Source organism: Lepidochelys kempii, chromosome 11, assembly GCF_965140285.1.
Source record: "Lepidochelys kempii isolate rLepKem1 chromosome 11, rLepKem1.hap1, whole genome shotgun sequence".
NCBI lineage: Eukaryota > Metazoa > Chordata > Testudines > Cheloniidae > Lepidochelys > Lepidochelys kempii.
This window is the reverse complement of record NC_136390.1, coordinates 56,422,488-56,446,538: the sequence shown is the minus strand read 5'-3', so window position 1 is coordinate 56,446,538 and position 24,051 is coordinate 56,422,488. Positions and strand designations below refer to the sequence as shown.

General features: G+C 41.9%; 1 protein-coding gene across 5 annotated transcripts in view; it reads left to right on the top strand.

Annotated features, from left to right (window-relative positions):
* The window catches only part of HECW2 (HECT, C2 and WW domain containing E3 ubiquitin protein ligase 2), a 262,737-nt gene that overhangs the window by 60,095 nt on the left and 178,591 nt on the right, over window positions 1-24,051 (top strand). The window lies entirely within an intron of this gene.

The window sequence follows — 24,051 nt, the reverse complement described above, 5'->3', positions numbered from 1 at the left end:
AGTCCCCCTCATTCTGCCTGCCCCACAAGTGGGGGTCTGGGTGCTGGGGCTTCCCCCACAGCCACCAGGGCTTCTGAAGGGGACCAGAGTTAGGGTGCTGGGGTTTCTCCTGCCTGCTGCTTCTGCCGGAGAGTAGAATGGGGCATGGGGGCTTCCCTTGCCACCCTGTAGCTTTTGCTGGGGATGGGGTAGGGGCACAAGGTGCTTCCTCTGATGGGGACAGGGTTGGGGCCACTGGTGCGAGGGCTTCCCCTGCTCAGGGGCTTTTGCCGAGGAGATGATCGGGGCACAGGTTTCCCCTCCCCCAACTGCTGGGCAACGGAAACTGGGGGCCCCTCCAGTTGGTCGGGGCGTCTGGCCCCTGTGGGCCCAGTGGCTAATCTGTCACAGTTCCTGTCCTACAGAGACAATCTCTTGCTATGTGTTTGTACAGTGCCCAGCATAATGAAGCTACTGCAGAACACCATAATTATAATACATACATAACTTCAATTCATAAAATGGATGTTTTTCATGAATTTCAGGGTATATTATTTGCTTGTCTCCAATTTATTCTTGCTGCTTGTGCACATTTAACTGGTGAGTGTGACAGTTGATACGCTGGAGACCTCCAGTTCCGAAAACACTTCAGCAAAAGAGCCAGGCTGTCTGAGAGCCGTAACAGACTCTCATCCTTCGTGGAACAGACAAAGAGGGGGATGCGTAACACACATTGATTCTGAGCTGTGGGTTAAGAACATTAAGATTTCAGGCAGTGTTTCTATAGTTATATAACTAATCTAGGTGGTTGGGTTACAATGGCATGTGCTTCATTTAGGGCTTGTCTATACTGGCAAGTTTTGTTGCCAAAAACTGCCTTTTGGTGACACAACAGCGATAATATGCTGGGACTGCAATGGGACTTTTGTAAAAAAAAAAGCCCAGTTTTGGCAACAAAAAATTCCACCCCTGCAAGAGACTTTTTTGCCTTTCCCCTCCTTTTATTGTCGACAAACAGCCAGTGTAGACACCACGCCTTATTTTTTGGATTTTATTGGCCTCCAGAAAGTGTCCCACAATTCCCATGCCACCACTCTGGTCAGCGGTTTGAACTCCACTGCCTTCCAGCTAATCCGCCCCTCCCCCTTGCAAGCCCCGGGAATTTTAAATTCCATTTCCTGCTTGCTGGCTTCCCAGGTGAGCATGGCTAGCTATCGCACCAAACGCACTCCCGCTTGGACCACCGCTGAGCTGTTGGATCTGATTAGTATACGGGGAGAAGAGTCTGTTCAGTTGCAGCTGCGAGTGACCCGTAGGAATCGGGACACAAGGCTTTTGCAAAAAGGGCTATGATCGGGATATGCAGCAGTGCAGAACGAAGATAAAGCAGCTGCAGCCGGCGTACTGTAAGGCGCAGGAGGCAAACCATCGCTCCGGTGGTGCACCTAAGACCTGCCGCTTCTATAAGGAGCTGAGTGCTATTCTCAGTGGTGACCCCACCTCCATCGTCAATAGACCCGTGGATACTTCAGAGGCAGTAGAAAGGGGGGGTAACCCAGAGGCTGAAATTCTGGATGAAGAAGTGGAGCTAAAAGAGAATATGGAGCTCCCAGCGGGGTCTCCCGATGGGGCAGACAGCCAGGAACTTTTCTCCACTCCAGAATTCTCTACGGGGAATAGGAAGCAGATGAGATGCTGGGTAAGTTGCTGCAGCTTGTATAGGGAATTGAAAAGTGGGAGGCAGATAGTGTTTTACTTGAGCTGGACATTGCCCTGTGTACCTAATCTGCATGGCCAAGTAGGGTGTCCATGGACATCAAGACCCCCAGGGAATCCTCCAGAGAGAGGCTATGGAAAGTTTCCAAGAGATGCTTGTTAATCCTCTGCCGCAGATTCCAGGGGATTGCTGCTTTGTTAGTTCCCCCATTGTAGGAAACTGGAGCTGGGACCAAAGTGGCACATAGCTGAGCTGCATGTAGACCGGGGTGAAAGCCGCAAGCATGCAGTAGTTGTGCTCTGGTTTCCCTGCTTACCTGCAGAAGTGAGATGTCAGCCAGCAGGTTGGCCACCTGTGGAAAAAGTGTGTGATTTTAGAATGAGTTCCCTGCAAGCCGTGATCGTTTTGTTCATACGCACAACCACCTTTTCCCCCCACTCCCAACACTCACCATGATTGGGGTGCTCACGGAGCTGTGTGCCTGCCCTGACAGTGGACTTTCCTACTCCAAATTGATTTGCAACTGACCGGTAGCAGTTTGGATTCGCCAGCTTCCACACAGCGATTTGCAGCACACTTCTCTACCGAAAAGGCAGCTCTCATTCTGGTGTCCTTGTGCTGCAGGTCAGGGGCCAGCTCAGCACACAGCTCCAGGAAGGTTGCTTTATGCATCTGAAAGTTCTGGACCCACTGGTCTTCATCCCACACCTGCATGACAATGTGATCCCACCAGTCAGTGCTTGTTTCCCTAGCCAAAAAGCAAGTCTACCATATGCAGCCGCTCTGTGAATGCCAAAAGCGCTGAAAAGTTGCTGCTGTCCATATCACACTCGGATGCCTGCAATTCGTCCTACGTCAGTAACTTTGCAAGTAACTCTGTTGCCATGTGTGATGTCCTCACGACTGTTAACAGCGCATAGGAGAGAAGTGTGGGATCCATCCTCTCTCCCTGCAGATGCTGGCACACACTACAAAGACTGACATTTGGAAAAATGGCACGAAAGAAAAGCCAGAACAGTGTGAAAGGAAGCCAGAAATCATTGGAGGGCTGGGACACAAAGCGATGCATGACGGGACATTTTGCACATCCCAGGATTTGCCGCACTCCGTTTCTGCCTTCTCACAACACTTAATGACAGATGGTGTTGCCAGGCACTGTGGAATACATACCCACAGTGCATTGTTCACGCTGTCAACATTTGGGGCACCATTGTGGACATTTGTGGGCACTATTGTTGGGGGGAGGGATAGCTCAGTGGTTTGAGCATTGGCCTGCTAAACCCAGGGTTGTGAGTTCAATCCTTGAGGGGGCCATTTAGGGATCTGGGGCAAAAATTGGGGATTGGTCCTGCTTTGAACAGGGGGTTGGACTAGATGACCTCCTGAGGTCCCTTCCAACCCTGATATTCTATGACAAAGGGAGCAAATGTAGACTCGCTTTGGTGACTTTGCTTTTGTTGATTTTTTTTTTGTGTCTACATTAGTTTCATGAACAAAACTTGCAAGTATACACAAGCCCTTAGGCTTGGTCTGCACAGGTTTTGTACTGGTACAACTATTTTGGTTGGGGGTGTAATTTCTTTTTCCGGAATAGTTATGCCAGAACAACTTCTAGTGTGGACACAGTTATACTGGTATAACTGGTATGCCTATATAACTTTTTCCTTTCTGTATTGGAATACCTTATATTGGCATAACTGTTTCCACGCGAGGAAGGTTGTATTGCCATAACTACACTGGTGTAATTTAAGAGGCACAACTCTTGTGTGTACACATGGCAGCTTGTAAAGGGAAAAACAGAGCTGAGTGTTGTACGTTTGCAGTAGGCCAGTTTTAATTCTAACCTGCACATTTGAAAAAATGAATTGTTTATCCTGTTTTGAGAATGAGTATTGCAGGCCTGCAAAGAGCTGCTCCATTAACATAATGGCATAGAAGAGACTAAGCTCTGATGCTGAGGCTCCGATCCTGTCTTAGACCTCATCCCTTAAACTAATAGGACTTTTGGCATGTATTCTTGTCTATGTGTGGAAGTAAGACTGTCTTTACAAATGCACATTTGTATGCAGATGTCTTATTTTACCTTGAATTACCTGAATCATGATCTGCCCCAATAATACACTATATAGATAAGTTTTTAAATAAATATGTATATATTTATGCTGTACTATGTTTTTCCCTTAAGAGAAAATTTCAGACAGTCTAAATTATATGGTGTTTTTGTAATGAGAGCTGGTGTTTAACATCTGAGCTGAGTCATCAAACTCATGTCATCTGAGAACTGAAGGAGACAGGATCTCTCTGTCTGTCCCTGTTTTATGGAGTTTTTATGGTTTTAGAGCAAAACTTTGACACTGTAATTTTAAACTTATTTTAAAATATCCAGAGAGGGTTTCCAGAAGTAAATTCTAATGTTGTTCTTCATTTACTAAAAAGGAGCTGAGAAGATGAATCAGCAAATAGAAAACATGGTTTGTTTTTTTCAGTGGTGTGGACAAACCTCACAGTGAAAGCAACAGAAGAAAATGGACCTGATTTAGACAAAATAGTACTACTGTGTAGCTATTGCCTATTCATATTCAGCTGTTCCACGTCCTCTGTATTCTGAGTGGGGATGGAAAAGAGAAAGATAGAAAGTGGGTGAGTGTGTCTGTATTGTACACTGGATATCTTTCCCCTTATCTGTTTCAGATTGACAGAGGAAAAATAGAGGAAGGGGGGGTGGGAAAGGGATCTAGATAGGCTGTGAAGAGTGACTCAGAATGACTTTCCCTTATTACAGCAAAGGAAAGATACAGCCAAACAGAAGGAGAACACATTGCAGAGAAAAATATTAGTTTCAGGAAGAGTAAAAAGCAATCACATATGTAAAAAAAAAATGAGAAGAAAATAAAAGGTACAGAACAAAGGGTAAAATGGCTAGGATGCTAGTAAAACGCAGAAGAAAAGTTTTAAAACCAGGAGATCAAAAAGACGCCAGAAATTGGGGCATCCTTGGAAAATTTTGCTCTTCTTAGCCTGGTACAATTAACTTATTTAGAAAGGCAAGTAAAATATTTTAGTTTTACCATCTCTGTTATCATCGTCCATCATCCATATCATCCTCATCAATCAATCATCTATTTGCTCAACCTTACAATGATTTTCGTGTGCAATAAATTTTCATTATGGTTTTTTCATTTTGCTTATGAAGGAATGCAGTATCGCAGCCATCACGGTTTTTCATTTTGCTTGTGAAGGAATGCAGTATCATGTCCACCATGGTTTCTGTTTTCTATTTCCTAACTATTTAAAGCCTATAATTCGATCTTTTTTAGTATTTCTGCAAACACAGAGCCAAACTGTCTCCCTTGTAAGCTTTTTCTTGAATAGGGGTACATGAAACTCCATGAGTTTTCAGTCATTGTTCAACGGGTAGTGATCAGTGGCTCCATGTCTAGTTGGCAGTCTGTATCAAGCGGAGTGCTCCAAGGGTCGGTCCTGGGGCTGGTTTTGTTCAATATCTTCATTCATGATCTGGAGGATGCTGTAGATTGTACCTTCAGGAAGTTTGCAGATGACACTTGTCATAAATATAAAGGGAAGGGTAAACCCCTTTGAAATCCCTCCTGGCCAGGGGAAAGCTCCTCTCACCTGTAAAGGGTTAAGAAGCTAAAGGTAACCTCGCTGGCACCTGACCAAAATGACCAATGAGGAGACAAGATACTTTCAAAAGTTGGGAGGAGGGAGAGAAACAAAGGGTCTGGGTCTGTCGGTATGCTGGCTCTTGCCAGGGACAGAACAGGAATGGAGTCTTAGAACTTTTAGTAAGTAATCTAGCTAGTTATGTGTTAGATTATGATTTCTTTAAATGGCTGAGAAAAGAATTGTGCTGAATAGAATAACTATTTCTGTCTGTGTATCTTTTTTGTAACTTAAGGTTTTGCCTAGAGGGGTTCTCTATGTTTTTGAATCTAATTACCCTGTAAGATATCTACCATCCTGATTTTACAGGGGGGATTTCTTTATTTCTATTTACTTCTATTTTTTATTAAAAGTCTTCTTGTAAGAAAACTGAATGCTTTTTCATTGTTCTCAGATCCAAGGGTTTGGGTCTGTGGTCACCTATGCAAATTGGTGAGGCTTTTTATCCAACATTTCCCAGGAAAGGGGGGGTGCAAGTGTTGGGAGGATTGTTCATTGTTCTTAAGATCCAAGGGTCTGGGTCTGTAGTCACCTAGGCAAATTGGTGAGGCTTTTTACCAAACCTTGTCCAGGAAGTGGGGTGCAAGGTTTTGGGAAGTATTTTGGGGGGAAGGACGCATCCAAACAGCTCTTCCCCAGTAACCAGTATTAGTTTGGTGGTGGTAGCGGCCAGTCCAAGGACAACGGGTGTAATATTTTGTACCTTGGGGAAGTTTTGACCTAAGCTGGTAAAGATAAGCTTAGGAGGTTTTTTCATGCAGGTCCCCACATCTGTACCCTAGAGTTCAGAGTGGGGGAGGAACCTTGACAACACTAAACTGGGAGGAGTGGTAGATATGCTGGAGGGTAGGGATAGGATACAGAGGGACCTAGAGAAATTAGAGGATTGGGCCAAAAGAAGTCTGATGAGGTTCAATAAAGACAAGTGCAGAGTCCTGCACTTAGGACAGAAGAATCCCATGCACTACTACAGACTAGGGACTGAATGGCTAGGCAGCAGTTCTGCAGAAAAGGACCTAGGGGGTACAGTGGATGAGAAGCTGAATATGAGTCAACAGTGTGCCCTTGTTGCCAAGAAGGCTAACGGCATTTTGGGCTGTATAAGTAGGAGTGTTGCCAGCATATCGAGGGACGTGATCGTTCCCCTCTATTCGACATTGGTGAGGCCTCATCTGGAATACTGTGTCCAGTTTTGGGCCTCACACTACAAGAAGGGTGTGGAAAAGTTGGAAAGCATCCAGCGGAGAGCAACAAAAATGATTAGGGAACTGGAACACATGATTTATGAGGAGAGGCTGAGGGAACTGGGATTATTTAGTCTGCAGAAGAGAAGAATGAGGGGGGATTTGATAGCTGCTTTCAACTACCTGAAAGGGGGTTCCAAAGAAGAAGGATCTAGACTGTTCTCAGTGGTGGTTGATGACAGAACGAGGAGTAATGGTCTCAAGTTGCAGTGGGGGAGGTTTAGGTTGGATATTAGGAAAAACTTTTTCACTAGGAGGGTGGTGAAGCACTGGAATGCATTACCTAGGGAGGTGGTAGAATCTCCTTCCTTTGAGGTTTTTAAGGTCAGGCTTGACAAAGCCCTGGCTGGGATAATTTAGTTGGGGATTGGTCCTGCTTTGAGCAGGGGGTTGGACTAGATGACCTCCTGAGGTCCCTTCCAACCCTCATGTTCTATGATTGTTTCCATAAAATTATTCACCAGGTGGTGTAGAGTTTGGTGCACAGAACTGGCGGATTCCCACAGACCCATTTGTAGCCAGCACTATCTGGGTGCAGGCCCTATGCTATTGCACTGTCTCCATGCATGGACGTTGTCGCCATATTGGTCCCTGGATATTAGAGAAACAAAGTGGGTGAATTAAAATCTTTTTTTGGACCAGTTTCTGTTGGTCAGAGAGACAAGTTTACACAGAGCTCTTCTTGCGTCTGGGAAAGTAATTCAGTGTTACTTTGAGTTACGCCCTATCTTTGAGTACTTTTTCCAGACTGGAAGGATAGCTTTGTGTAAACTCGAAAGCTTGTGTCTGTCTCTCTCCAACAGAAGTTGGTCCAATAAAAGATATTATCTTACCCACCTTGTCTCTCATTGGAAGGATGGCTGTTAAAGATATTTTATTTCCATGAAAAGAGCTCAAACTCTTTTTTTCAAGTGCAGGCTCAGTTGCATCGGTTACCAAACATGCAGGGGGAAAGCTGGTATTTTACCTGTGAATCACTTTGGGGCTCTGCTCCTAGGTGCATTGAGGCATGGTGCTTCGTAGCTTCAGGGCACTGAAGGACCTATACACCCTGTCACAGGTGCCTTTAGGGAGTGGAGTAGCCCTGTCACTTGATTATCATCTTAAGCCTCACTGCATGACCATCTGTCAAATAGTTTTATAGCTTTTATGTATGTATTGTGATTGTCATTGTTTGTAATCTTGAAACTACTAGCACACACTACTTCAATATTCAGATTTCAAATGAACAGCTGTATGATTAAATGAAAAACTGTAACTCATTATTTGGGCTAAAAAAGACAGAACTTTATGCTGAACAAGCCATTCGGTTAAAAAGCTGAATAGATCGGTGTAGTTTAATATGCAGAGTAGGATAAATTAAAAGTCAAGACAGTCTGATCTGATGGAGGCAGTAAAGTTCATCCTGGATTGCTTGCATTAACTGACCTCGAGAGAAATTTGCCGTTGCATTGAGGACTCTGATAAGTCCCTTTGCTCATTTTAAATGCCGTGATACAGTGGAAACGTACCAATGTTTACCCAGGGAATTCTCCATGCCCTCTATTCTAGTGATGGAATCTCCATGCTAGCTCTCCACAGACCAACATGCAGAATGGTAATAGGCATTGTCCAAGAGAAGGGCCACAGAATTCATCATCATACATATCCAGTGGTCCAATTCCCCGTTCATGTGATGTAGCAACCTCCATACCATCGCCTCATGGCTCTGCAAATGTCATACTTCAAGCTACACTTGGATGAAAGGTTAATCTAAAGAGAACATTTTGCAAGTTTAGCATTACTTAATTTCCTTCTGTACTTCCTGTCCACCTTGGGGAGAGATGCTTTGGATGGATAGAGGCTCTTCCAACAGCATTGTGCCTTCTAACTGCACATTGGAACACTGTTCAGTACTGGCTTTGGAGGAAAAGTGTCACCGGCACTATTCTTAGAGCAGCTGAGTAATTTAAATCAGCGGAGAGTGGGATGCTATGATTTGCAAAGCACACTCATTGTAAGCACTTTTGTCAGGAACAGAAGCTATCCAGTTGCACTGCAGTTTTGTGTCCTGGGCAAGACTTATCCAGCGTACGTCTGTATGGGTTTTACTTCAATCATCTCATGTTGCTTGTGCTGTACTCTTCATCTCTTCCCTATATGTCAGTAGTTACTAAAGTAAGAGGCAGTAGGAATAGTACTTAGTGCTTATTATTCAGAGTGCTTCACAAAAGGTAAATTGTTTTTCCTGCTTAACAATCTGTTTTACAGATGTAGAACTGATAAGTGACTTGCTAAGGTTACACAATGAATCGGTGCCCGAGCCAAGAATAGATCTCGTGTCTCCAGACTGCCAATGCTATTCCCTTATACACTGGATATTTGTCTCCTTCATTAAAAGAATTAATGAAAAAAAATTGTATAGTCCTGTTCTCAATAGAAGACTCTTTGTTTTTTGTTTTTTTTTTAAAATAAAAGAATATTGATTGTTTGCACACACAGAATAGTATTGGCTTATTTCTGTCTTACAGGCTTTTTTTAATCAAAAGATTTTAAAAAAGAACACATGGTGGTGCTTTGAAAAATGTTCAGTTCCACATACTTAGAAATTCCTTCATCCAAAAAGAATTTGGCTTATGCTAATACTTTTCTGAAAATAGCAAGTTTATTAGGCTCTTGAATAAGCATAGCTTTGAGCTAGACTGCTTTTCAACAATATACCAATAATTGTCTTGTCTTTAATATTCTCTACAGATCCAAGAAGTCCATGGCATGTCCTATAATAAGCAAATCTGGGTTCATTGGAGGGAAAACAGACCAGTCAGTATAGTTCTTGAATGTAACTGGCCTGTCTACTGAAGAATTGGATGAGAGGATTTATATTTCAAAACAATCGTTATGATCTTTCAGCTAATGTAACTTGAAATTTAGTCCATTCAAAAAAAGAATTAAAAGCAGTTTAAGGTATTTCACCTATCAGTGAATCCCCTGTCAATTTTTGAAGTTTACAGTTAATATTTCCTATCTCGGCATGTTTTCTTCTCCCTTACTGCTCTATAACAGACTCACACAAACAACAGAAGAAACAGGACTGACTATTCAGTGCAAACAATGAAATTGACCAAGCACAAATTACTATCAGATGCACAAAATAAACTGGAAAAAAAGAGAAATAAATGTCTTCCTCTAATAGCTTTCAGGTACAGTTAACTTCAGTGTTAACTTTAACATTAGATAAAGAACTTTGAGACAGAAGTGCCATTTTTAAACTGATGACATCTCTTTAATTTGTCCATGATTAGTGTTCCTCAGGTTTCCTTAGGATTGGCAGAGTCATATTTTTTTTTCCTCCAGTGTGTCATGACCACTAGTCTCATGTATGCTAATCAACAGGATAACGTATTTAAAATATAGAATCCCGTTACTGGAAATTCATGCAGTAATGATAGGGTGATGATAAACCATTCAGTTTGATTATTTTTTTTAAAATCTCATTTCTGTTTGCCACAAATGGTCTGATAACTGTGTATGATTCCTAAATGTGTTTAGAATGCCTTTTATATCTGATTGGTTGGGATATATTCCTCTCAAACACTCAGAGTAGGTTCTAACCAATACTGTACTGTTCATTCTTTCCCATATTTTAGTCTGAGAATCTCTTATTTCTCTACCTGCCATCTGCTCCCATGTACTTTGCATTTATATAATAAAGTGGTTTTTAATCTTTTCCATACCTGGGGACCCCCTTTTCCATACCGAGACCATCCTACATCACGTCTGGGTGGGATCCCACTACCATTTAGCAATGTGGGGAAAAGCAGGGTGCCTGTAAACTCTTGACACTTGTAGCGTCATGAACTTAGGTTGAAATCCTGTTATATCATCCAATTAATTCCTTCTTGGAGAACAAGAGGCTCATCCCAAGACAGGGAGACTGAATGCAAAATGTTGGGCTCCTGACTGCAACAAAATGGCCAATTCCATGGCAGAGATGTTGGATTCTGTGGCGCATTGGAAAAATTTCAGATTCCCTGGGTTCATATTCACAGTGTCTTGATTTGAGTTGAATGGGATAGGTCACACTTCTTACAGTTATTGTCACATAGGGAGTTGGTGGGTTCTTGTCCCAGTACTTCTGACTCCTAATCCTCTTCTCTTCCCTCTAAAATATATTGCCTCCCTTAAAAGTATGTTCTTTCTCTTTTCTTAAAGACTGTTAGAACGTGTAGGCTAGATAACAGCCTCTTGATAGGGGGTTGTGTTGACACAAACTCATCAGATTCCTTTGGTGCAGTCGTGTAGCTGGGTGTGACAGGTTTTCTGGTGTATAGGTCTACACTACACTACAAAATAGGGGTTAGAGAATGAACTGACTAATGGTACTTGCAATCCATTGACATATCCCAATGCTGCTTTGCCTTGTCAACTGCACTGTTAGCTCTTTAACCTCCATATCTCAGAGGTGAGCCCTGCATTTTAACATTATAATATGAAAATGGCCATTTCTTGATACCGGATTGGGAAGTCACAGGTTATATCCGGCTAGAAGAATCAGATCATGGCTGTACCAAGGTGGAAAGGTGCTTGATCAACAGCAGGGAAAAACCAATTCCTTGGGGGTTATAAATAGCTAATCTTTCTTGTCATCTCAGTAATGATACCATTTTTCACTTGATAACTTGCTTTTACATACTTGGTTAGATAGGAAGCATTTGATTTTGTGTTAGCTTAAGTGTCAGCTGAAAATCAGGGAAAATGTAGGCTGTCTATCAGGGAAAGAACCTAATAATGAGATGTATTAGACCATAGAATAACTTCTTTAAAAATATGGAAATTCAGGTACTTGAGACACTGAAAATTGGTCTGGTTAAAATACTGGAAAATGTGCCATCAGGTACTTCAAAGACAGAGATAAAGGAACATATGCCTTTTCTTTCCCTTATTTCTGAGACACAGTTGCAGGGAAAAGAAACCTTTATGTAGGCTTCACCTTAATAAGAACATGTTAGATCCTCCAAATAAATACATTGCATGTGATGAATTTTGCTGGAAGAGGATAAGATGTCTGGTGACAATTATAAGCCTTCCCTGAGAGTGATGTGGAATTGTGAGTTGCCTGTATGGAAAGGATATTGTGCCAGGAAATTTGCACAATGGCATGGACAGCTGTGCACCATTGTTGGTTGCTAAGAGAATTGCTGCAGCAATAGTCACAGCCAAAGAATGGGAACATGGAGATCAACCAGATGTCTTCAGAAGAGATGGGAAAGAGGAATTGTCTGCTGTGTTAGAAATCAATGAAAGTGGAATCTTTATAATAAATATTTGTTACAGTACTGTATATTAATATGAATATGTACATGGAAGTGAAAGGGATTTTGTGCCGCAGGGATGACCTGTTTGACACCAGATGGGAGGAAGCTCAGCAGCTACCACCAGCCTATTAAGGAGCAGAATGACTGCCAATGATAGTGGCCATGACCCAGAATTTTGAGGGTGGGGCTGAAAATATTCAGAGGCTCCCCAGACTTTTCCTATCCCAGCTGGCTTCAGCAGTTGCTGGGAAAGTGAAAGAAAATGCCTGGTTTAAATAATATTTAAACAATATTGTAATGTTTCAAATGAAAAGTTGTTTTTCAATTAAAAAAATTTTTTTAAACTTTTTTTCAGAAATGATGCTAAGAAGTTCATTTTTTGCAATGAACCTCTGCCCTTCTTCTAATCTAGTTTTATTTTTTTTATCAAAAACATCAAAACGAAAAATTTTCAAAAACCATTTTGGTAACATTTTCAATAATGTTTTAGGAAAAAATATAGAGCAGAAATTGCAAAAAAAAAATTAGGAAAACAGTTCGGTCTGGTTCAAACACTGAAAAACAACAACTTCTGCATTTTCCATGGAAACATGTTTACATTTTTCAGCCATCCCTACTCATACCCTGACATGGCCCTTTTACTTAATTTCTATTGTTCCACCTATAAATCTTTGTACTAAGCAAAACAACATTTTATAGTACAGAAGCCAGCATATGTATTTTGCTCTTTGTGTTCTATTTGTGACTGCTTGTCTCTAAAATTATTTGGATTTGCTTATCCTTTGGTGGCGGGGAAGTGGGGTTTGAGAGAGTGAGAGGCTCCAGACATTTTCTTTAGGGCTGTCACCTATGTTCCTTAATGAGGTTCAAACACAGAAGCACCTTATTGTGGATAAAGTTGTTCTAGAGAATGGAGAACCTTCACCCTCACTGGTCCTGGGGTTCAGGATGCTGTTTTACTCATCATCTTCCATGCTGACTCTGTATGTGACGTTGTTCTGTTCTTTGGAAAGTGAAAAATTAAATGTGCTAATCTTCACTTCCACAATGCCACCACCGTTCATCAGCCCAGAGTGCTTATCTCACAGTCATTTCCATACTGAAGGTTTGTATGGTAGTTCAGAGGATGACCAGCTGCGTCTCTGGGCCAGCCCTTTAACAATATATTTTGAGTAACAACTGTGGGAAGAGTCTGCAATCCAGCCGACAGCCTTAAGCCGCCTACAAGATCCCTACATAAACAAGAAATGATTCACTGTTATGACTAAGATGAAGACGGCAGTATGTGAACTCAAAGGTTTTTTTGTTCGTTGTTCATTCTATTGATGTTTTCTCTTCAATCATATATCTGGTTTGGGGATTCCCAGCCTTTTATTCATATTTTTTTATAATTATTTAATATTTGTATATGGAAAATGCATTGGTGTATAACTTTCCATTGCTATGAAAACTAAATCAGATAACTTCCCCCATCAATTTTTTTATATATGAAGGTGAATTTTTTTTAAAAAATCACTATTTAGTCCAAATTGCTCCTTTTCACTGTCACTAATTGAAGCTTATGTTAAACCCTAGATGTTGTTTTAAATCTAGATATAATCCTGAATTTTGTCCCAGGGGGAGTTTATGAAGAAATCAATCCTCCTACTTTCTGATCCTCTGTGAAGTATTTAAGAAGACCTTGATAGCCCGATAAGCAGCTTTGATACTACTTGTCATAAATATAAAGGAAAGGGTAAACCCCTTTAAAATCCCTCCTGGCCAGAAGAAAAATCCTCTCTCCTGTAAAGGGTTAAGAAGCTAAAGGTAACCTCGCTGGCACCTGACCAAAATGACCAATGAGGAGACAAGATACTTTCAAAAGATGGGAGGAGGGAGAGAAACAAAGGGTCTATGTCTGTCTGTATGCTGCTTTTGCCGGGGATAGACCAGGAATGGAGTCTTAGAACTTTTAGTAAGTAATCTAGCTAGGTATGTGTTAGATTATGATTTCTTTAAATGGCTGAGAAAGGAACTGTGCTGAATAGAATGACTATTCCTGTCTGTGTGTCCTTTTTGTAACTTAAGGTTTTGCCTCAAGGGATTCTCTATGTTTTGAATCTAATTACCCTGTACGGTATCTACCATCCTGATTTTACAGAGGTGATTCCTTTACTTCTATTAAAAGTCTTCTTGTAAGAAAACTGAATGCTTTTTCATTGTTCTCAGATCCAAGGGTTTGGGTCTGTGGTCACCTATGCAAATTGGTGAGGATTTTTACCAAACCTCCCCCAGGAAGTGGGGTGCAAGGGTTGGGAGGATTTTGGGGGGGAAAGACGTGTTCAAACTACGTTTCCCAGTAAACCCGGTTAGAGTTTGGTGGTGGCAGTGGAGATCCAGGGTCAAAGGATAAAATTAATTTGTACCTTGGGGAAGTTTTAAGCTAAGCTGGTAAAAGTAAGCTTAGGAGATTTTCATGCAGGTCCCCACATCTGTACCCTAGAGTTCAGAGTGGGGGAGGAACCTTGACACTACTTTACCCAGGTTTTAATTTCAGTTGAAAGCCAATGTGAAACACGAAGCTGGTCTTAGTCCTTGCTAATTTCTCAGTTGCCTTAGAATAAAAAGCGTATGAAATTTATTTCCACACTGAGACTTGGCTTCACTAAACACTGCTCCCTCTCCGATCTCTTGATAGCCGAATAGATAACTTGCCCACCCTGGCCTGGTACTTAATAAAATTTCTGCTCTAGTCCTTCTTAGCCAGTGGTATTCCACGCTTCACGTAAAGGACAACTGATGCAACAAATTATACATGTTGTCCTCATAGGGCAGTATGGAGTGCAACTGTTTAGTGGCATTTAGAAGAAAACTGAAATGGGAGGATAATTCATATTTTCATCCTCTTTTGATGCACTGGTGAATCAGTACTCCTGGGATTTTTAAAGTACAAGTAAGATCATCAGCTCCTCTTGGAGGGAGGGAAAATGCACAAGTACGTTCCCATCCAACTTCAGATTAAGTTTTTATTCCATGAGGAACAAAAGCAGTGACCCTTTCTCCTCAACCTCTAGCATGTACACTTGTCACAGTTCTGGTTTTGGGACAGCCTTGTTTTCTTGTTCGACAATAAATATGGGATTCAGGTTGCCTTACGCAAGTCTCATTAATGAAAATCTACCCAGCCTGCCACATATATCTCAGTGGTAGAATGTTCTCCAATATCCAGCTCCTTGATGCATCATCTGCCACTTCTTGGTGTCATTCTATGTAAAATGGATTAATGAATTTTAAAAACAACCTAACTGTTGTAAAGGGTGAGATATAGAAGCATGTGTTTAGAGGTTTTTTTGCAGAGTATTTGGTTTGAAGATGGGGGCTCATTTTCAAGTGAAGCTTTGTCTGTTGCAAATTGATTTTGATTAAATTGCAGTATTTATTGGAATTGTTATTCAAGTCCAGACTTTACAACACCTATAGTTCTTGGGCACATGAACTGAATCAGAGAAACTACCAAGTTTGTATTTGTGGTGGTGATTTCGTTTTGTTTTTTTACTTACAGGTGTTTTACCAGAACAATAAGAATTCGAGATTAGAGGAACTTTGGCAGTTTTAAAGGACATAATGTTATTTTTCCCAGCATTCTTTATCTGTGTCTTTATCTCACGATCTCTGGGATAATGCATAGAGAATACAAGTTAAAGCTTTTCTGAATATTTATAGATCACATCTATCAACCATGTATAGATTTTTCTAACTGGTCCCACCAGTATCAGTACTACTGGTAGTTTGTTGTGAGAAGATAACGTTATTCTAGAAAGCAGTGGACTTCCTCCTCCAGAGACTTTTGTGCTTCAGACAAATTTCTGTCCTCTCTGTTGCCAAGGCTTTATAACAGGGGTGGGGAACCCGGCCCATGGCAAGTCTCCGCGCCACGGGCTGGAAGCCCTGAGCCTCTGCACCTCTGCCCCAGTTTCCGGATGGAGGGGCAATCAGGGAAGCTCTGCACACTGCCCTGCCCCCAGTGCCAGCTTCGCAGCTCCCATTGGCCGCTGTTCCCAGCCAATGGGAGCTGCGGAGGTGGCACCTGTGGGTGTGGGCAGAGTGCACTACGCAGAGCCTCCTGGCCACCCCTCCACCTAGGGGCCGGACATGGCGGCCACTTCCAGGAGCAGCGCAGGGCCAGGGCAGGCAGGGAGCCTGCCTTAGCCCCGCTGCCCCGCCAACTGGGAGCTGCCTCAGTTAAATGCCATCCAGCAAGAGCCCGCACCCCAAACCCCCTGCTGTACCCTAACTCCCTCCCAGAACCCCCACCCCCATTAGTTGTGACCAGGGGCCTGGTTTTGGAGTGGAACACCTGGTCAAAAAGGGATCCTGGTGGCTCTGGTCATCGCTGCTGACTGGGCTGTTGACTGTCCGGTTGGCAGTGCAGCCGTGCTGCACAGCGGGTCTTGCAGGCTTCCTGCTAGCCAGCGTGCCATGCGGCTTCTGCATCTGGAAGCAGCCGGCATGTCCGGCTCCTAGTCTTAGGGGCAGCCATGGGGGTCTGCATGCTGTCCTGCCCACAGGCACAGCTCCCATTGGCTGGGTCAGGGCAGGGGAGGAACTAGTGTGACTTGTGAGCACTCAGCAGGGGGCTGTTGAGGGGTTGTGTGGTGCTCGCCTCTCCCGCTGCTGCCCGTCCCTCTTCTCCTCACGCTCCTTGTGTGGCTGGGCTCGAGCTATGGTGCGTGCCCCGTGGTGAACTGCGGTTTGTCTGTCGCCCAATCACCGGCACCCAGGAGTTTGAGGTATGTGTATCCCTGTCTCTGAGTGCTGGGAATGGGGCTGCACCCCCATCACTGCATCCCTCCCTGTCCCAACCCCCCCCCCCCCCACCCCATTCCCTCATCACTGCATCCCTCTCCATCCCATCCTGTCCTGCCCCCGACACCTGCCCTGCCCAGCCATGTACCCCTTACAGTGCTCTCCCACCCGTTCTCTCCACCTCCCAGAGCCCTACACCCCATTCACCTCCATACACTGCTGCATTCCCATTATATCCCTATACACCACTGTGCCCCCCACATTCTCATGCACTTGTAGTCTTCTGCATCCCCATTCACTCCACATACCCCTCACATCCCTGTGCTCTCCTTCACTGGCCCCTCGCCCCCACCCTGCTCTCATCCTTGGCCTCTTTCCCTCCCTATCCTCCCCCCTTCCCGGCTGGGTGATTTAGGCAGCCCCTGGAAAAGTGTATGAAAGTGTCTCTGTGTAGGCAAATGTGTGCACATGCATGCATTGTATGTGTGTAAGAGACTGTGTGTTTTTGTGTAGGGAGGTGTGTGTATTGCCTCATGTGTGTATGCCTGTATGAATAAAATTTGCAGCCTAACTCTTTGACTTTTTTATTCCTTTTGCTGGCTTGCGCACAAAAGAGCTGATGACCTAAAATATGTGTGTATTCATTTCATAACAAGCTTTTAAAAGAGAAGGGAACTCTAAAAGAAATGTATTATTTCTTAAAAAGTGAATGTTGTTAACTAGTAATGGCTGAAGAGCCAATGTATCATACATTTGTCCTCACCTTTGTTTAGCTACATTATAAACTCTTTGTTGCAGACTGTCTCTTTTTATGCGTATGTCCAGTACCCACCATCCTGGAGCCCTGATCTTAGTTGGGGTCTCTAGGCACTAAACAACAATTGTAATAATAAATAATGTGGAAGCATATGTGTTAGTGCGTGCTAGATGTGTACACATGAATCTGGACAGGTGTGCGTTTCTGTGGTTGTGCTCTATGGATTTGTATTTGGGTTTCAGGAATGGGCCTTTAATTGCAGCTGAGATAATGGGCCTCACATTGCAGCTGAGATAATGTGTGGTCCTAATTCCACACATAAAATTATAATAACTTTAGTGAACAGAAACACGGAGCTGTTTACGAAAAATGGAATGAGGGGAGGGAAAGAATCATGAAAAGGTTTGTAAAATTTCATTTTTTTTTAAATTACCCTTTTTTACTATATTCTGCTGCCAGCTGTAGTGTCCTGTAACAAATAAAACCTGGACTTAGCATAATACATCTGTCAAAACAATAAATATGCCTGTCTGGGCCTTGCAGTGAAAATGAGCATGTGAGAGAGGGTGGGGGAGAGCAAGCAACAGAGGTAGGGACGGTATGAGGGATGGATCAGGAAGGGGTGGGGCGGAGCCCTCAGGGAAGGGGCAGGGCAGTGGGTGGGGCAAAGGTGTTTGGTTTTCTGCAATTCGGAAGTTGGCAACCCTAACCTCCACCAGTACCCCCACCCCCTGCCTTAGGTCGGAACCCCCTCCTGCACCCTAAACTCCTCATCCCCAGCCCCACCCCAGAGCCTGCACCTCCACCTGGAACCTTCACCCCTTCCCGCACCCCTGCCCCAGCCCAGAGCCTGCTCCCACACCGTGAACCTCTCATTTCTAGCCCCACCTTGGAGCCTAAGGGAAGCCCCAAGCCCCCGCATCTCCCCCTCACCCACTGGGGGGTGTTTGGCCCACAAATGATTTTTTCTGTGGGTCAATGGCCCCTGATAGAAAAAAGGTTCCCTACTGCTGCTTTATAATATTTATGCATAAACCATGTTTATTTGAGGAGAGTACAGGAGTTCAAAGTATACGATGATAGTGTGAGCTGAAATCTCCTCTCTTGGTGCCATTTAGCCAGCGTACTATGTAACCAGGCGCGGTATTCATGTTACGTTATCTCCTGCCGTTGGGATTCAGACCCAAACTCACACGTAAATAACCAAAGTAAACTAACAGAAATGTTATTACTCAGTGTAGAACTTATTGCAACTATAGTTTGTACATGGTACCATTGAATCTATTGTAATAATCATATATTTAACACTTTTTTATATATCACTTTGAACATGTAAAGTGTTTTACAAATTATCATAACACCTCTGTAAATTAGTTATGGTAAATAATATTCTAACCTTTGACGAACCTAATCTTGGTGTAGTTTTTGAAAGTTGTGTGGTTATTAATATTTGAACAGTGCGGATAATTATTAAGGGGTAGTTTAGAATTAAACCCAGTGTCCTGATCAGAGGCACTGACTTTCTAATGTGCTGGAGAGTATTCAACCCCTGGCTCTGCCCCAGGCCCCACCCCCACTGTACCTCTTCCCACAAGGTTCCACCCTGCCTCTTCCCATCTCGTCCCTGTCCCCGAGTGTGCCCTGCCCCCTAGCGCCTCCTGCACACCACGGAACAGCTGATTGCGGCAGCCAGGAGGTGCTGGGAGGGATGGGGAGGTGCTGATCTGGGGGCTGCCGGTGCTGCTTAGTACCCACCATTTTTCCCCTTCGGGGCTCCAGCCCCAGAGAAAACTGTTCGAGCTGGAAAATCACCAACTGTGGTAACAAGAATGAACCCTATATAAAAGCTTGATGGAAAGGGTTATGATACAATGTTGGCACCTCACAATTTTATAATGAGTCTTGCAATATCTGTTTTCTTTTCTTAAAGCCTCAGCTCATGGAGTCATGTTGTTATATCAGAATTTCAGCTTTCATTTCAAAAATAAAACGTATTGTGAAAAATGAGTCAGCCCACAAAATCATGAGGTTTGCTTAAAAACCAAAAGATTTTAAAATAATATATTTTGGGTTCTTTTTATTTGCCTTCTGGTTTTTGGGCTTTTAAGGTGCATTTGGGTCACGTTTTCAAGCTTCTCTGTGCTGTCACATGGGCTAGAAACTTACGTTTAAAAAAAATAAAAGGCAGGATTTGAGTCTCATGTTACCACTTGTTAAAAGCTGCGGCTCTTACGTAAAATACCTGATATGAGATTAAAAGAATTAAAATAAAAAAAGAAATTGCAAGACTTGGGGTCACCAATAAGTTTCTAGCCCTCGTAGCTGTTGAGATGGCAAGACTGATGATACCTCTAGCATTTGGTTGGAGTAGAAAGTGAATTCAGCTGCATCATATGAAAGCTGGGTCTGCATAGAGAATGGTGTTGCTCCACTGTGAAATCTGCAATTTAATTACTAGTAGGGGGTGGGGATGGTGGGGTGTTACCAGTAGATGCTTTTATGTCAGGATCCTACAAACACACATGTGAAAAGTCCCATTGAACTCCTGCATAAAGCTTGTTTTTATAGAGTTATGGTCTCTAAGAGCATTGTCTTACAAACATTAGGAGGGAGTGTATAGAAACACAGGATACTTTAAAAATCTGTCTGATTATATAAACACTTCTAAAACAACTCCGTGTAAACTGATTAACCCAGGAAAGCTTTTAAATCCATAAGACCTCGGTAGATCAGGAGAAGGTGACGTGACCCAATGAAGCTCATCTCAGTAAACAGACCAGCAACATCTGTGATTAGCTAATCTTTATGCTGGATGCTCCAGTGGTTCAGAATGAAGCTGGTAAATGCTCACTTAGCACTCTTGTGTCTTCAAATAATTACTCCTCTGCTCTGAGTTACCCCATGGTCATCATTCCAGGAAAAGAAAATGCACAAGGCTAGGTCTACTCTACACACTTCTTTCAGTATAACTACATCACTCGGGTGTGAAAAAATCCACACCACCGAGTGACGTAGTTGTACTGACCTTAACCCCCCTGTGTAGACAGAATTATGTCAGCAGGAGAGCTGCTCCCGCCAATATACCTGCTGCCTCTCGCAAAGGTGGAATTATTAATCCAACAGGAGAGCTTTGTCTTGTCGGCTTAGAGCATCTTCACCAGAAGTGCAATAGTGGTGCAGTTGCTTCAGTGCACCTGTTCCGATGCAAGTTTGTAGTGCGTAGACCTGCCCTTATTTGTAGACCATTAGGAAAATATTTAATTTTCCTAACGTTCACTGATGCATATGGATACAAAATTATTTTACCTTGTTGATGTCAGAGGCAGAGTTCACATGTACATTTCAGTGAAATCTGTTGATTCATACCATTAACTATAAAATCTTTGAATAAGGCATAAACAAAAGTCACATAGTTATTAAATATCTTTTTTTCTTTTACCCCTTTTGATACTGAGTGCAATAAAATGCATGATGTCTAGGTTTTCTTTTTACTCTTTCGCTTTATTTTTATTTTATTTTACTTTTTGCTACTCCAGTAACTTTTTCCAAAGTTGAAGAGGATTTGAAAAGCTACGAACAGCAAAAAGAAACTGTAATTCTGCCATTCTGAAACTTTTCAAAATTGAGGAAGGTTTTTAAAATTCAAGTGGCCAAAGGAAAAAAGAAAAACCAAAAATTAGTGGGGGGTGAGGGGAAGGGCCCAACACATCATTCACTGCATTGCATTCTGTGGATGAAAGGAAAAATGGGAGGAGAAACAGGAAAAAACAAAAATAAGAAATTTGGAAATGTGGGGGAAAAAACCCTTTAAAATGTGAAATCTCTGCTTTTAAAAATTATTTTTTGACAAAACTTTTGGCAATAGTTTTTGGTTTTGAAAAATAGTCATTTTGTGGGACGTGCTGAGGGAGTTTCAAGTCATAGTTTCAAGTTGTTTAGTTCTAGTCATAGCCAAATTCTAATGTGGATATAAATATTTGCCCATTCTACATTTACCCTTTGGAGTTTTAATGGAATATTTATTTTTCAGCTGTTGTCCTATAGTGTTGTTGAATTGCTACCTTACTTTACCTCACAGGTGACTGCATTTCAGTGTTAAGTGAAGAAATACTCATGTGGATGGTGTGTTGTGATGTTTTGTAAAATCCTATGTAAAAATTTAAAATATTACTTTTGTTATAACTAATATCATGTAGTTTCTTACTCTTTTAATAAGAGTCCAGAAACCTTTGTGAAAAAGACTGGAGCTCTAGCTGTGTGAATTTTTTTTGTTTTGTTTTGTTTTTTTGCTTAATAATTACATCTTTGACTGCTAGCGTTAGTTTGTTTAATAATGCAGCTGTAAGAGACTTGACTGATGGGGCTAGCATACGGTGGGTCTAATCATAATTATAATACTATGGAAGATGGCCAACAATCATCATCCATTTCCAGTGAGCTTTACCTCATTTTAAATTAAAAACTTCCTGGAAACAGGGAAAATCACAGCAGGTGACATTCAGCACTGCCAGGAAATGTTTGGGTTATTTTAAGGAAACAAAAATACCCATATATGATAGCTTAAGGCGAGAGGTATGAAACCAGGAAGAAAGCTCAAGAATAATATACAGGTATCTGTAAACTTCCTCAAAATATATGTTTTTAAAATGAATGAGATCTGTTCTATTCTGCTTGCAGCAGACATCCTTCAAAGAGGACACAATTGTGCTACAGTTGACCTTGTGTATGGTTAACTTGAAAAATGGTCAGATACCTTGCCATAGTGGCTGCGATTGTTTAAAGAGTGTGAGAAAGTCACACCACAATCTCTGCACGGTAGACTATGTAGTTGTCTGGGTTTTAAAAAAATAAGGACCACAAATTTTAGTTCACAGCCTTATGGAAGTGCAGCACCTTTTAGACCACTTAACATTAATTCTTAATGGTTTGATTGATGATCCTTTTTGTTAGCATACATTCAGTTTTCTTCTAATGGAATAAATTATTTTAACTGTAAAACTGTCTTTTCCCCAGTGGAAAGAAACTTATTTATTGCTAGTATCCACTATGAAAATAATCCTTGCATGGTTGAAATTATCTATTCTGTTGCATTTTTATTACATTACTTGGAATATTTTAAGCTAACGGATATCCGCGGACGATGTTTGCGGATCGTGGATCAGATGCAGATACAAATTTTATATCCGCGCAGGGCTCTACCTATATGTATCATTTGCATTGATAAATCACTTGCTTACACAAAACCCCTTTTACCCAGATAAATACAGTGTGTTTAATTCCATTCTGAAAAACAAAGTTCTGGTTGGTTGGCTGGTTATTCAGTAACAATATGTTTTGCTATTGTACAAAACGGAAGTAGTATGTTATGTGGAGAGATTTGAAAGTGAAGAGGGAGACTGTCTATGGAGAGAGACAGACATGAGAAGAAGCTCATGGAACTTGGCACCCTTGTCTTTGCTTACTAGCTATTCATTTACCAGGCAGTTTTAACAGACATGACTTAATGTAAAGCTACAGAAATTACAAATTCTTAGAACTATCAAATGTGTTTTCAAATCCTGGGTTTTGGGTAATGTAAGGTGCTGCAAAGAATATACCTTGGCCTTGTTTAATCCAAACACCATCCAGAGTGTGTTAGAGGTCAGTCCCAGGAGGTAGACCTATATAATATCTTCTGGTCATTTTGTAAATGAGCATATACGAACAGGGATGATTACCAAAGGAATATCTGACACAGCCTACTTGCAGTTCCTTTCAGTCCAAGGGTTAAGGGGAAACAATCTCTGACTGAAATTGAAGTAACCTGTCTCTTACTGGCAAAATATTGCATAGCTTAGTTCTGGAAATTGTGCAGGCTTTTTTAATAATAAATACTGGGTTAATGCCATGTTGACATCTCCTCCTTTCTGGAGAAGACCTCCTTCTGTTATCTATTCCAGATCCGATGGGAATCATTGAATTCGTGAGGTGTCTATTCTTAGACCTGGGCAAAAGGAAACAAAGCTAATTGGGCAGATACAGTGACATGGGCTAATTGAACCTCAGCCCTTACTCCTAGAATACATCACTCAAGGAATTGGCATATTTGTGCATGATCTAGAGAAATCTTAGAACCCATAGTTTTCCTCTTAGATTCTTCTATACTTTTAAAAATTCTTTTTATTACAAAATAACTTTTGTATTACTTAGCTATGGTGCTGTGTGCTTGCTAAAGCTGTATACAAGTCCTATCAAATGTTTGTATTACTTTTCTGACTCCTTAATTTAAAAAAAGCTTTATAAAATGCTACTAGAAACTATTTATTCTAAACAAAGATATACTGTTGTAATTGCTTAGCTAAAAGAGGACTTTATTATCTCCGTGTATTCTGAGCATGTGTCAGACTTAATCCACTTATTTATCGGGGCTAGTACTAAATCTTGGTTGCTGGATCTTTGTTTGTTTGTTTTTTTCTGTTTTTTTTCTAGTCTGTGCACAGTAGCTCCTTGTTTGTTTCATGGTATACAAATTTTAATACAAAGTGCATGTTAGATTTTGAATGTCAGCAAGACTGCCACAAGTAGTTTGTGCAATGTGCCTCAGTTCTAGTG